This window comes from Arachis hypogaea, chromosome 19 (genome assembly GCF_003086295.3).
Source record: "Arachis hypogaea cultivar Tifrunner chromosome 19, arahy.Tifrunner.gnm2.J5K5, whole genome shotgun sequence".
In the NCBI taxonomy this organism is placed as follows: Eukaryota; Viridiplantae; Streptophyta; class Magnoliopsida; order Fabales; family Fabaceae; genus Arachis; species Arachis hypogaea.
In genome coordinates, this window is record NC_092054.1 from 98185607 (window position 1) to 98197414 (window position 11808).

At 38.5% G+C, this 11808-nt stretch overlaps 1 long non-coding RNA gene across 1 annotated transcript; it reads left to right on the plus strand.

Moving 5' to 3' along the window:
- The first annotated feature begins 9657 nt into the window (after positions 1 to 9657).
- Positions 9658 to 11595, plus strand: LOC140182070 (uncharacterized). Its single transcript, XR_011877950.1, has 2 exons — positions 9658 to 9788; positions 11293 to 11595. It is a non-coding gene; the product is annotated as an uncharacterized lncRNA (long non-coding RNA).
- The last annotated feature ends 213 nt before the right edge of the window (positions 11596 to 11808 follow it).

The following is an 11808-nucleotide window of genomic DNA, read 5'->3' on the forward strand; positions in this document are numbered from 1 at the left end:
GCCTTGAAATTCTAGGTGTCTTTGTGCCATTTTGCTTGAAATGGTGCAAAAATTATGATATCTTTGTTGTTCATGTCACGCGTACGTGTGATCCACGCGTACGCGTGGACCATGATTTTTGCTCATACGTTAACTGTGCTGTCGCTTGGTCTGGACAGTGAGTTGTGCCAGAACCATGCGGCTAGGGTGCTACTGGCATCAATGCTTGTCATGCGTACACGTGACCCACGCGTACGCGTGACTTCCTGTGATTTGATCGCGCTAAGATTGTGCTACAGCACAGCCTGGACAGAGATTTATGCCAAGACCGTGATGGTGGGGTGCGACGCACACAGTGCTCCTCATGCGTACACGTGATCGACGTGTACGTGTCGTCTCGAAATTCCTAAATCATGATTTTGTTGTATTGGGGCTGTGCGACCACATTGTCTGGACAGAGAGTTTTGTCGCGACCATGTGGGTACTGTGCAGAGGGCACAATCATCCCTCACGCGGACGCATGACTGATGCGTACGCATCACCCTCGTTTTCTGCTTCCCACACTTATGCGTGGATGACGGGCTCGCATCACCTTACAGATTCAACTTACAGGTGCGCGCTGCCCTGTCTCTTTTCTTTTTTTTTTTTTCTTCTTTTCTGTCTTTCTTCTTCTTACTTCTTTCAATACATTTCTTCCCCCTTGATGATCGGATAATTTATACGCTTTTTGGCAGTGTTTTTACATAGTTTTTAGTATGATTTGATTAGTTTTTAGTATATTTTTATTAATTTTTAAATAAAAATCACATTTCTGGACTTTACTATGAGTTTGTGTATTTTTCTGTGATTTCAGGTAATTTCTGGCTGAAATTGAGGGACCTGAGCAAAATCTGATTCAGAGGCTGAAAAAGGACTGCAGATGTTGTTTGATTCTGACCTCCCTGCACTCGAAATGGATTTTCTGGAGCTACAAGAGTCCAAATGGCGCGCTCTTAATTGCGTTGGAAAGTAGACATCCAGGGCTTTCCAGCAATATATAATAGTCTATACTTTGCCCGAGTTTAGACGACGCAAACTGGCGTTCAACGCCAGTTCTCTGCCCTATTGTGGCATTAAACGCCAGAAATAGGTCACAAGTTGGAGTTAAACGCCTAAAACAGGTTACAACCTGGCGTTTAACTCCAGAAATAGCCTAGGCACGTGTAAAGCTCAAGTCTCAGCCCCAGCACACACCAAGTTGGCCCCGAAAGTGGATTTCTGCAATATCTATCATAGTTTACTCATTTTCTGTAAACCTAGGTTACTAGTTTAGTATTTAAACAACTTTTAGAGATTTATTTTGTACCTCATGACATTTTCACGTTTTACATTGTATCCCTATGACATGAGTCTCTAAACTCCATTGTTGGGGGTGAGGAGCTCTGCTGTGTCTCGATGAATTAATGCAATTATTTCTGTTTTCTATTCAAACACGCTTGTTTCTATCTAAGATATTCATTCGCACTTCAATATGATGAATGTGATGATCCATGACACTCATCATCATTCTCAACCTATGAACGCGTGCCTGACAACCACTTCCGTTCTACTTTATATTGAATGAGTATCTCTTGGATTCCTTAATCAGAGTCTTCGTGGTATAAGCTAGAATCCATTGGCAGCATCCTTGAGAATCCGGAAAGTCTAAACCTTGTCTGTGGTATTCCAAGTAGGATTCAGGGATTGGATGACTGTGACAAGCTTCAAACTCACAAGGGTTGGGCGTAGTGACAGACGCAAAAGGATCAATGGATCCTATTCCAACATGAGTGAGAACCGACAGATGATTAGCCGTGCGGTAACAGCGCACCTGGACCATTTTCCCTGAGAGGACGGATGGTAGCCATTGACAATGGTAATCCACCAACATACAGCTTGCCAAAGAAAAAAAAGCGTGCGTGTGTGAAGAAGATGACAGTAGAAAAGCAGAGATTCAGAGGACAAAGCATCTCCAAAACTCCAACATATTCACCGTTACTGCATAACAAGTACTATTTAATTTTTGCTTTTTACTCTTCATAAATATAATCACTCTTATTATTGATTTCTTGACTAAGAATTACAAAATAACCATAGCTTGCTTCAAGCCAACAATCTCCGTGGGATCGACCCTTACTCACGTAAGGTATTACTTGGACGACCCATTGCACTTGCTGGTTAGTGGTACGAGTTGTGAAAAGTGTGATTTACAATTCGTGCACCACCCCTCTCCAGTCCGGCAGACACCTCTGGTGACAACCAACCTCTGGCGATCTCACCTTCTCTCACATCTCCCTTTTTCACTTCCATTTCCCTTTCTTCTTCTCCTTCTTGTCAAGGTTTTACTTCTCAACTTCTCTTGCCTTCTAATTTTCTTTTGCTTGTGGTACTTGATTATCTTTGTTTTTGTTAAGTGCAATTTAATTTTGTTATTTGTAGTTAGTTCATCTTTCTTTATTTCTTAGGTTGTTATTATGACATTGGTGTTGGATTCCCACATCCAATTTTTGTGAATTTAATGGATTGTTTTGGTTCCTCTTACTTTGTTTTGTCTTGTTTGACCATGCTATGGTGTTTGCTTTTCATTTTGATGGTGCTACATACTTTGTTTGTCAAGCTGCTTGTTGATTCTTACTATGCACACCAAGTGTTTGTGAAAAAGAATCAATGAAACTTTGCCTCAATTTTGGCTTTATTCTTGCAAATCTTTGCTACTTTTTTACAACACTTTCACTCTTTGTGCATTACTACATCAAGTGCTAGTGATATGCCTCAATTCTTTAGTTAATCTCTCACTTACATGTTGTAGCTACCATGTATTTGAGACACCTTACTTTTAGTAGGCATTATTTCTAGCTTGCATTCTCTTGCTTTCGGTGTCTTTCTCTCTAGAATTAATATTTCTTCTTTTCCCTCCTTTTTAGGATGAGGACTACAAAAGGAAAGGAAAAAGCCTCTAGAAAGACACCTACCAAAGTACGATCTCCCAAGCCATCCATCAATCTGCCGCCTTCTAAGTGATTGAAAACAGCTAGCCACATTGATGAGTCGGAGAAGGAAGTTTCCGCTAAGGATCCCGCAAGATTCGCCAACCGCTATTGTGAGCGGATGTACCCCAAGATTCTTAATCGGAGTCTCCACCGTGAGCATCTCCTCCTTATTCTGGAACACTTATTTCAATTTGTGGAGGATCACATTAAGAGGCGACGTTGGGGTTTCTTGAACTGGGATGTGATTGAAGTCAACTTGTCTTTGGTGAATGAATTTTCTGCTAATTATCATACGCCGACCCTTGACTCAATCTATTTGCGTCGAAAGCAAGTTCTGATATCGGAGGCCGCTCTTCATCAAGTACTTGGCATTCCACTAAGCCCAGATGGGTTGGATGCTTTTCAAGAAGTAAAAATTGATCGCAAGGGATATACTTTTGACTGGGATCCAGTCCTTAAGGTCATTACTGAGACCGGAAGCATATGGATCTATGGGCAAAGCAAGGTTAGAGCCAAGTGCATATCAGTGCACGCATTGATTATGGAGGCTAGATTGTCGCAGCAAATCATGTCCCATTATGTAATGCCAAGCACTCATGAGTCAACCATCACTAGGGATATGGTCGTGCTTGTCTGGTGTATTCTGACAGAGAAGCCACTCAACATCCCAAGACTCCTCTGACGAGCTATGAGCCAGGTTTAGAGAGTTGGTAACATTCCACTTCCCGCCTTGGATTCACAGTTAAGATCTTTCGCTGGCATTCCGCATGAGGCCAATGATATAAAAAGAAGAATTCCGATGGACGATGAGTTTGTTCCACATGGGAAGTGGATTGTGCCTCAAGTGCTGACCAAGAGCCGGGATGAGGTCACATCCTTAGATGCTCCATCAACATCCGCTCCACCATCCGCATCACCACATGCACCACAACAATCCATCCACCAATTATTGATTGAGCTCACTGAGAAGGTAGACCGGCAAGGCTGGAGGATTGAGCAAATTGAACGCCGCAACAAGCGCCACTATGACTACTTGAAGAAGCTTATTGGTTGTGCCAACCCGCTTATGGAGGAACCCGACACCCCGGAGTCCACTTCGAAGCATGGCAAAGAAAGCAATCAAGAGGTGGACATGGAGGCGCCCCTGTCCCACCATCCTATGGCCATTGGAAGTGGTAATTCCATACCCATTTTGCTCATCACTGATGGCACAGAGGACCGTGCCAAGATTTTAAGTGTGGGGTGGTCGGTGACCGACTTTCGTAGGTAACAACCCCTCTTTCCAACACCTATACTTTAATTTTCTTTATTGGTTAGTATAATTTGCTTTTTGTAGTTAGTTGTTGCATGACAAATTGCATGATAGTTAGAGTTTGTACATATTATACCCATCTTTGTGCTAGGACTACTTAGTTGAAGTGATGACTTCTTTCCCAAGAAAACTATTTTAGGGCATCCCACTAATTTGAATCAAAATTTTTTATTGAACTTGCTTGAAAGAATTAATTTTGGAACATGGTTTTAGAGCTAGAACATACAAGCCTAGTGAGATTTTGAACCTATTTGATTGGTCACATCTTATCAACCAATATTTTGTTTTGGTGTGTGTTGTTCTCTCTAAGATTGTGATCTTTGTCTTGCTTGATTCTATATGTCCATTGTTCAATATATGAATGCATTTATGTGATTGAGGCCTTTGTTTCACTAAAGCTCACATACCCAAATGGCCTTACCCTTTCATCATCCTTTGCAAACTAATGTTCAGCCTATTTAACCCCATTTGTTCTTTATTTTAGCACATTACTAACTCTAAGCAAAAAAAATGATTATCCTTAATTTGAATTCTTGGTTAGCTTAGACTAGTGAGAGTGTGCATAATTTAAGTGTAGGAAAATTGGGTTTAGGAACATTTGGTTTGGAAATTGGGTATTTTATACTTTTTTGTTAAAATGCAAAAAAAAATTTGGGCGCATATTCATGCATTCAATACTTTAATCATATGCATTAATCTCTTGTGTGTGTGTCTATATATATATATATTCTCTACCATATACATATAAAAAAAAGAAAAAAAAAGAGAAAAAGAAAAAGAAATCAATAAAAAGGGGACAAAATGCCCCAAGATAAATAGTGATAGCAATGCATATGAATTGTGTTTAAAATTGGGATGCATGAATATGTAGAAAAGATAGTTAGTGAGTAGTTAGGCTTGCATTTTGATTACATTGATTGTTTTAGGTTGGGTGTGAAGTTTAGGTTAATCAAGGATCCAAATTCTAATCCACTTGACCAAAGACAATCCTACCTTGACCCTAACCCCATTACAACCCTTGAAAAGACCTCTTGATATGTGTATCCATGTATTGAATATATGTCGATTGGTAGAAGAAGATCAAGTCTTAGAAAGGAAGATTAGTAGAGAATTGAGAGAATCGACCCCCAAACACTAGAGAGATTAGAGTGTAATCACTTCCGCTGAGGGTTCGATGCTCAATCCCTTATTCCTTGCTTTCACGAGCTTTCTTTTTGCAAGTTTATTTATACTTCATGTTGATATTTGAATTGGTGGAAGTCATGAATCATCATACTATCTTAGCCCTACGTGTTCATATATGTTCTTGGAGATCGATTCATTTTTAACCAAGTTGGTAGAAGCATTTTGCATATAGTTGAATGCATGAAGATAGGTCGCATTTCATAAGTCCTACCATCCTCCTTCACCCCTTTGTAGTTTTCTTGAGCTAAGCACGAGGACATGCTAATGTGTAAGTGTGGGGAGATTGATAAACCACAATTTTATGGTTTATTTTGGATTGAATTGAGTGGATTTTGTCAACTCTTGTCACACTTATTCATATAAATTGCATGTTTTTAAGATTTTTTCCTAATTGTGTGTTATGGTTCAAAATATGCTTCTTTGACCTTAAAAATGCTAATTCTTAATCTTCTCTTATTGTCAATTGATGTCGTGATGCGTGCGCTAAGTGATTCAGGATTTATAGGGCAGGAATGGCTTAGAGGATGGAAAAGAAGCATGCAAAAGTGGAAGGAACACAAGAAATAGGGGAATTGAGAAGCTGGTATCAACACGTACGCGTGACCAAGTGCAGCAGTCAACCGACGCATACGTGTGGTTGACGTGTACGCATGACAATGTAAACGGCACGTGCCTCACTAAAAGGAACATGCTGGGGGCGATTTCAGAGCTCCTTCTGGCCCAGTTCAAGCCCATTCTGCATATTAGAGGCTGGGAGTGAGGAGGATGGGACATACATACCATTAGTCTAGTTTTTACATAGTTTTTGAATTCTAGAGAGAGAAACTCCCAATTTTCTCTAGGTTTTAGTGTTCTTTATTCATTTTTACTTGAATCTTTGGATTGGATCCTTGTTAATTTCAGTCCTTGTTGTTTTAATTGTAGTTTCTACTCTTTAATTTTACCTAGCACTCTTACAACTTTAGTAATTTTGAGTTTTGAATTTGGATCTTGTTGGAATTAATTTCTCTTAATGCATTGAGTTTTCTTTCATGTTGATTGGTGTTATTTGGTTTATTATTAGCAATTAGTGTTAGTGGGTAGCTTTGATTTGGATTTATTTCTCAATTTTATAATCTTATTTTAGTGCACACAAGGTGTTTGTGAAAAATGCATCTTAAAACACTACAAAAAAAAAAGGCCTATGGTCACGGTAAAAAACCATGACCATAGCTAGTAAAAAGGGTGACCATAGATCTATGGTCACGGTTTTAGACCTATGGTCACAGTTTTTTACCGTGGCCTATTCTCTTGTGGCCATAGGTCGATGGTCACGGTTTTTTTATCTATGGTCACAGTTTCTATGGTCACGGTTACAATTTTCAAATTCTGACACTTTAGGCCACGTTTTTTCACCGTGACCATAGGTTAATCTATGGTCACGCGTAAAAATAGTGACCATAGCCTTATCTATGGTCACAGTTTTTACCGTGACCATAGCCTCTATGGTCATCCCTCCTGAAAACTAGGCTAAGGTCACCCTTCTTTAAAATCGTGGCCATAGCTCTATGGTCACCCCTCCTTAAACCGTGACCATAGCTTTATCTATGGTCACGATTTTCACCGTGACCATAGCCTTTATGGTCACCCCTCCTTAAAACTGTGACCATAGCCTCTATGGTCACCCCTCTTTAAAACCGTGACCATAGCCTCTATGGTCACCCCCTCTTTAAAATCGTGACCATAGCCTTATCTATGGTCACCCCTTCTTAAACTGTGACCATAGCTTTATTTATGGTCACGGTTTTCACCGTGACCATAGCCTCTATGGTCACCCCTCTTTAAAACCGTGACCATAGCCTTATCTATGGTCACCCTCAACATTGTAGCTTCATCATTTTACCTAAACCAGCATTGGTGGTAGCAATAACCTACTACAGAACCAGCTGTAGCTTCAACAGCCCCAAGGCAGCACCAACGTAAATACTTGACCTAATTATAGCAGAAAATAGAAGCTAAAAGGGCTGAGATAAAATGAAGACATAGACTACCATGATTAGAACAAGTACATGGTGGAGAAACGAAATAGAATCTGAGCAAGGATGAGAGTGTTACGATTTCAAAATTGGGGAAATTGGAATCAGAAAAAAGAGGATGATACTGGCCAAGTTGAAATATGGTGGCGGCAACTTGATTTCTCTGATGGCAAACTGACAATTCCAACAAATACAGTAGAGCCAGGAACATCAGAAACAAACAGAGGAGAGTTACAAAGCAAATAAGGTTCAGAGGTGGTGATTGTGGTAGCTAGGCATGATTAACTCACCAAGAACAACGGCGGCGCCCAAGAATTCCGACGGCGACGACAACCCACTTCTCTCCCTCAGTCGTGTTCTGTCTTATCGCTCCTCTTCCTCTCGCGTACAGTGGCAGTAGCATCGACCAAGGTTCAGTGGTGGAGACACCCTCAACGGCAGTGAAACGCGGTGGCTATGGAAGCTCGGCAACGGTGGTAGGGCGCGGCGTAGGCGGCGGAACAACTCCATCGTGACCTGTGTCTCCCTTTCATGCGTCGTCCTCTCTTCGCATCAGGTTCTCTCTCGACTCCTCCACTGCGAGCCTCTCCCTTCTCTCGTGCAATGATGGCAACGGCGACGGCGGCGAAGTCTCAACCGATGCCGTTCCTTCCTCCTCCCTCTCTTCCTTTCTCTCTCATCCCTTTTAAGCTTCCCCTGTTTCCTTTCTTTCTCGTTTTGAATGTGTTTTGCGCGTGTGTTTTATCAATTTAGGGTAAAATTAGGGTTTTAATTAGGAATTTAGGATTAAGTTAAAATATATACGAGTAATATAACAACTTTTATAAAATATTTGAGATAGAATAACAATTTAAGATTCAAATATAATACTATAAAGATTACTTTCAAAATGCACAAGATTTTATCTATCAATTTATTAATGAACTCAAATAAGTATTTCTAATTTAAATTATAAAGTAAACATACTAATCACATTATATAAAATACGGTTAAACTCGAAATATCAATTACCTAAATCAAATTATATAACCTTTCATTATATTTCTATCATAACTTTAATTTCAAAGTATATAAAATAACCAACTATAAAATTTACACAAGAATATTAATTGAATTAATTTCAAACATTAGTAAAACTAATTTAATTACTCTTAATAGATTAGTTTATAAAATAAAGAGTTCAAATTAATAATAACTCATAACTTTTCATAATAAAAGTTACTTAAATTAAATTGTACAATACTTTCTTATTTTTCAATTACTAAAATTATACAAAATATTTCAATTATAATAAAATTACTCAAGAATCTTATTTGATTTAAAATGAAATTATCTCTGAATCTATTTAATTATTTCTAATAGAATAATTTCTAAAATTATAAAGTTTAAACTTAATAAGATAAAATCACAATTTATTTATATTTATATTTTCAAAAATGCGGATGTTACATGTTGCATGAATGGTTCAACTGGTAGCTCGGCCCGGCTAGGTGATCGAGTGTGTAAACCCTGATTAAATTAGTAGATAATTAGTCAATAAATTAGTTTTTAATAAGGAGGATTAGAAATGTGAATATTATATTAAATTAGGGTAGAGCTCAACGAAACGAGAATTTTGACACTAATTTTGAAGAAAACTGTCCAAAATTGGACCGAAAGGACCGAACCGGTTGAACCGGACCCAAACCGGGCTATCGGTCCAACCGGACCAGCCCTTTTAAGTGAACCCAAGCCCTTCATCCCCATCATTCCAACAGAAATGAAGCTTTCAGCTTCCAGGGGAGGGAAGGACGAGAAACATTCCCGTAACCCTCACGTAAATTTCCAATCACCGTAACTTCTCCGTCCGAGCTCCAATCACCGCACCGTTTGCGGCCACGCGTCCACCGTGTCGAGCTCTACATTTCTACCAGAACAATTTCAATGGTAACTTGTTTAATCACTCTTATCTCTCTTTTCCCCTAATTTTCGAATTTTAAGTGGGAATGTTGAATTTCTTTGATTTCTGATGTTTTAGGATCCAATTAGCTTGAGAAAAATGTTCACATTTGCTTATGTGAAGCTTGGGTAAGGTGAGGATACGATAATTCTATTTTATTTTCATTGAATTTGAGCTTTGAGTATTAAATTGGATATATATGTGTTATGAATGTGTATTAGGTTGTGAATAGATAATTGGAGCTTGAAATTGTGAATACTGGAACTTGGAGGAAGCAGATTAGTTGAGATTTTGAGGGCTTTGTTCTTTTAGAAAAATTGTCTTGGAATAATACTTGGAAATCGGCTAAGGTATGGTTTAGGTTTCTTGCATTTGATATATAATGTTCTGTGAAAACTTAGGCTAGATGACCATTGGATAAGTTGGAATGCACGTGTATGTTTAATGTTTAGTAATTTGTCGATGAATATATTTGGTTGAAGTTTATTGGATAATTAGTTTTTAATTTTGGATGGTGAATGTTGTTATGTTAATTTGGAGAGAATTATGGTTGAATGTTATTGTTGATGAACATGGTTAGTTTGGTGCTTATTGATTAACTAATGATTTGGTGAATTATTGATTTGAGGTATAATTATTGTGGAGGTTGTTGTGATAATGAGATATTTTGTGTTAAAAGCCTAGGATTTGTGAACTATGATTCTTAGTTGAATTTTGGTTGTTGGATTTGAATATTGTATGAATTTAATTGTTGATCTGAAGTAGATTTATTGTGGTGATTGTTATGATGATGAGGAAGGGTATGTTGAATTGAAAAGAAAGCACGTTTGGAACCGAAAAGGGTGGCAAAGTCCGAGTTTTAGAGGAGATGCTGCCGAAATTTTATAAAAATTAGAGATTTTGTTTATATGATTATTTAAAAAGATTTAGATTTAAAGGTTATATGGTTTGATTTTGAGTTATTAAGAAAATGAGCATGTTTTAAGTTTGATTCATTTAGAAAAGAATGGATTATGTTCTGAATTGGAACTATTGATGGACGGAATGGGAGGTGTGATAATGAAGGATAAGGATTGAATATGATTGATGTATGATGATGAATGAAATGCGATTGAGAATGATGTGGATGTTGATGAATTATAATTGAATTATTTATATGGCTTATGAATTTGAATAATCTGAGATACAAGATTCCCTGGATTAAGTGTCGTGGCTTGCCACCACGTGTACCAGATTGAAAACTCAATACTCTGTTGACCCTACGACGTAAGTATGACCGGGCACTATATAAATTCCCGGGAATGTTACCCCCCACTGAGCAATATTGATTATTTGAGAAAAATCTATGCATAGACTCTTGGGGATGCACGTCGGGGGACCGTCTAAGGACAATTCAGACTTGTCGGGTTGGCTGGATAACCGACAGATGAGCCTCATCAGCCATAGGACAGGCACGCATCATATGCATATTACTTGAATTACTTGCTTGTGCTCTAATTGGGTGTGCCTATCTGTATTTGCCATGCTAAATGTGTATTTGTTACCTGCAGTAGTTGTAACCTTCTTATGTTTGCCTTTATCTATTTATTTGTCTGTGAAAATGCATGATGGAGTTGGAGGTATGGAGGAATGGCAGTATAGGACTTAGATTTAAGGTTAAGTTAAGTTAGGATTAAATATTTTTAGGAAACCACCTTTTATGGCTTCTGTTTAATACTTTAAGCTCTATAATCTGAGTGTCGGCGTTCTAGGACTGCCTCTGGCATTCCCAGGACCTTATATATTATGTGTGTGGCACCTTTACCATACTGAGAACCTCCGGTTCTCATTCCATACTATGTTGTTGTTTTTCAGATGCAGGTCGAGAGGCATCTCGTTAGGCGTCTGGACTCTTGAAGCGGAGTGGTTACTGGGATATTTTGTTATGCTATGATGTATATATATGTACTTAGCTTTCTTTCCACATGACTTATTCTTTTTGATCCTCTTAGAGGTTTATGGAGAGGCAGGATTGTGTATGTGTTCTTTTGGGTTTTGGATATGTATGTATATATGTGTAAATATTCTCCGGCCAGTCTTGACTTCGCAGGCTGAGTTAGGAGCTTGTTATTTTGTATCTTTGGCACTCTATTTCCACTTCTGTTATCTTATGTTTAATAGTTATGGTTTTCTTAGTACGCAAGTTAACTCGTTCCTTGAGCGTTGCGCTTTTATTTCGCGATTTTTGTTTCCTCTATTCTTCAAGGCTCCTAGCATATTATAAATCTTCTGCTATTATATGTACTCATTTTTTATTAGAGGTCGTAATACCACACCACCTCTGTTTTACGACTTAAGCATAAAACTTAGTGTAGCAGGGTGTTACAGAGT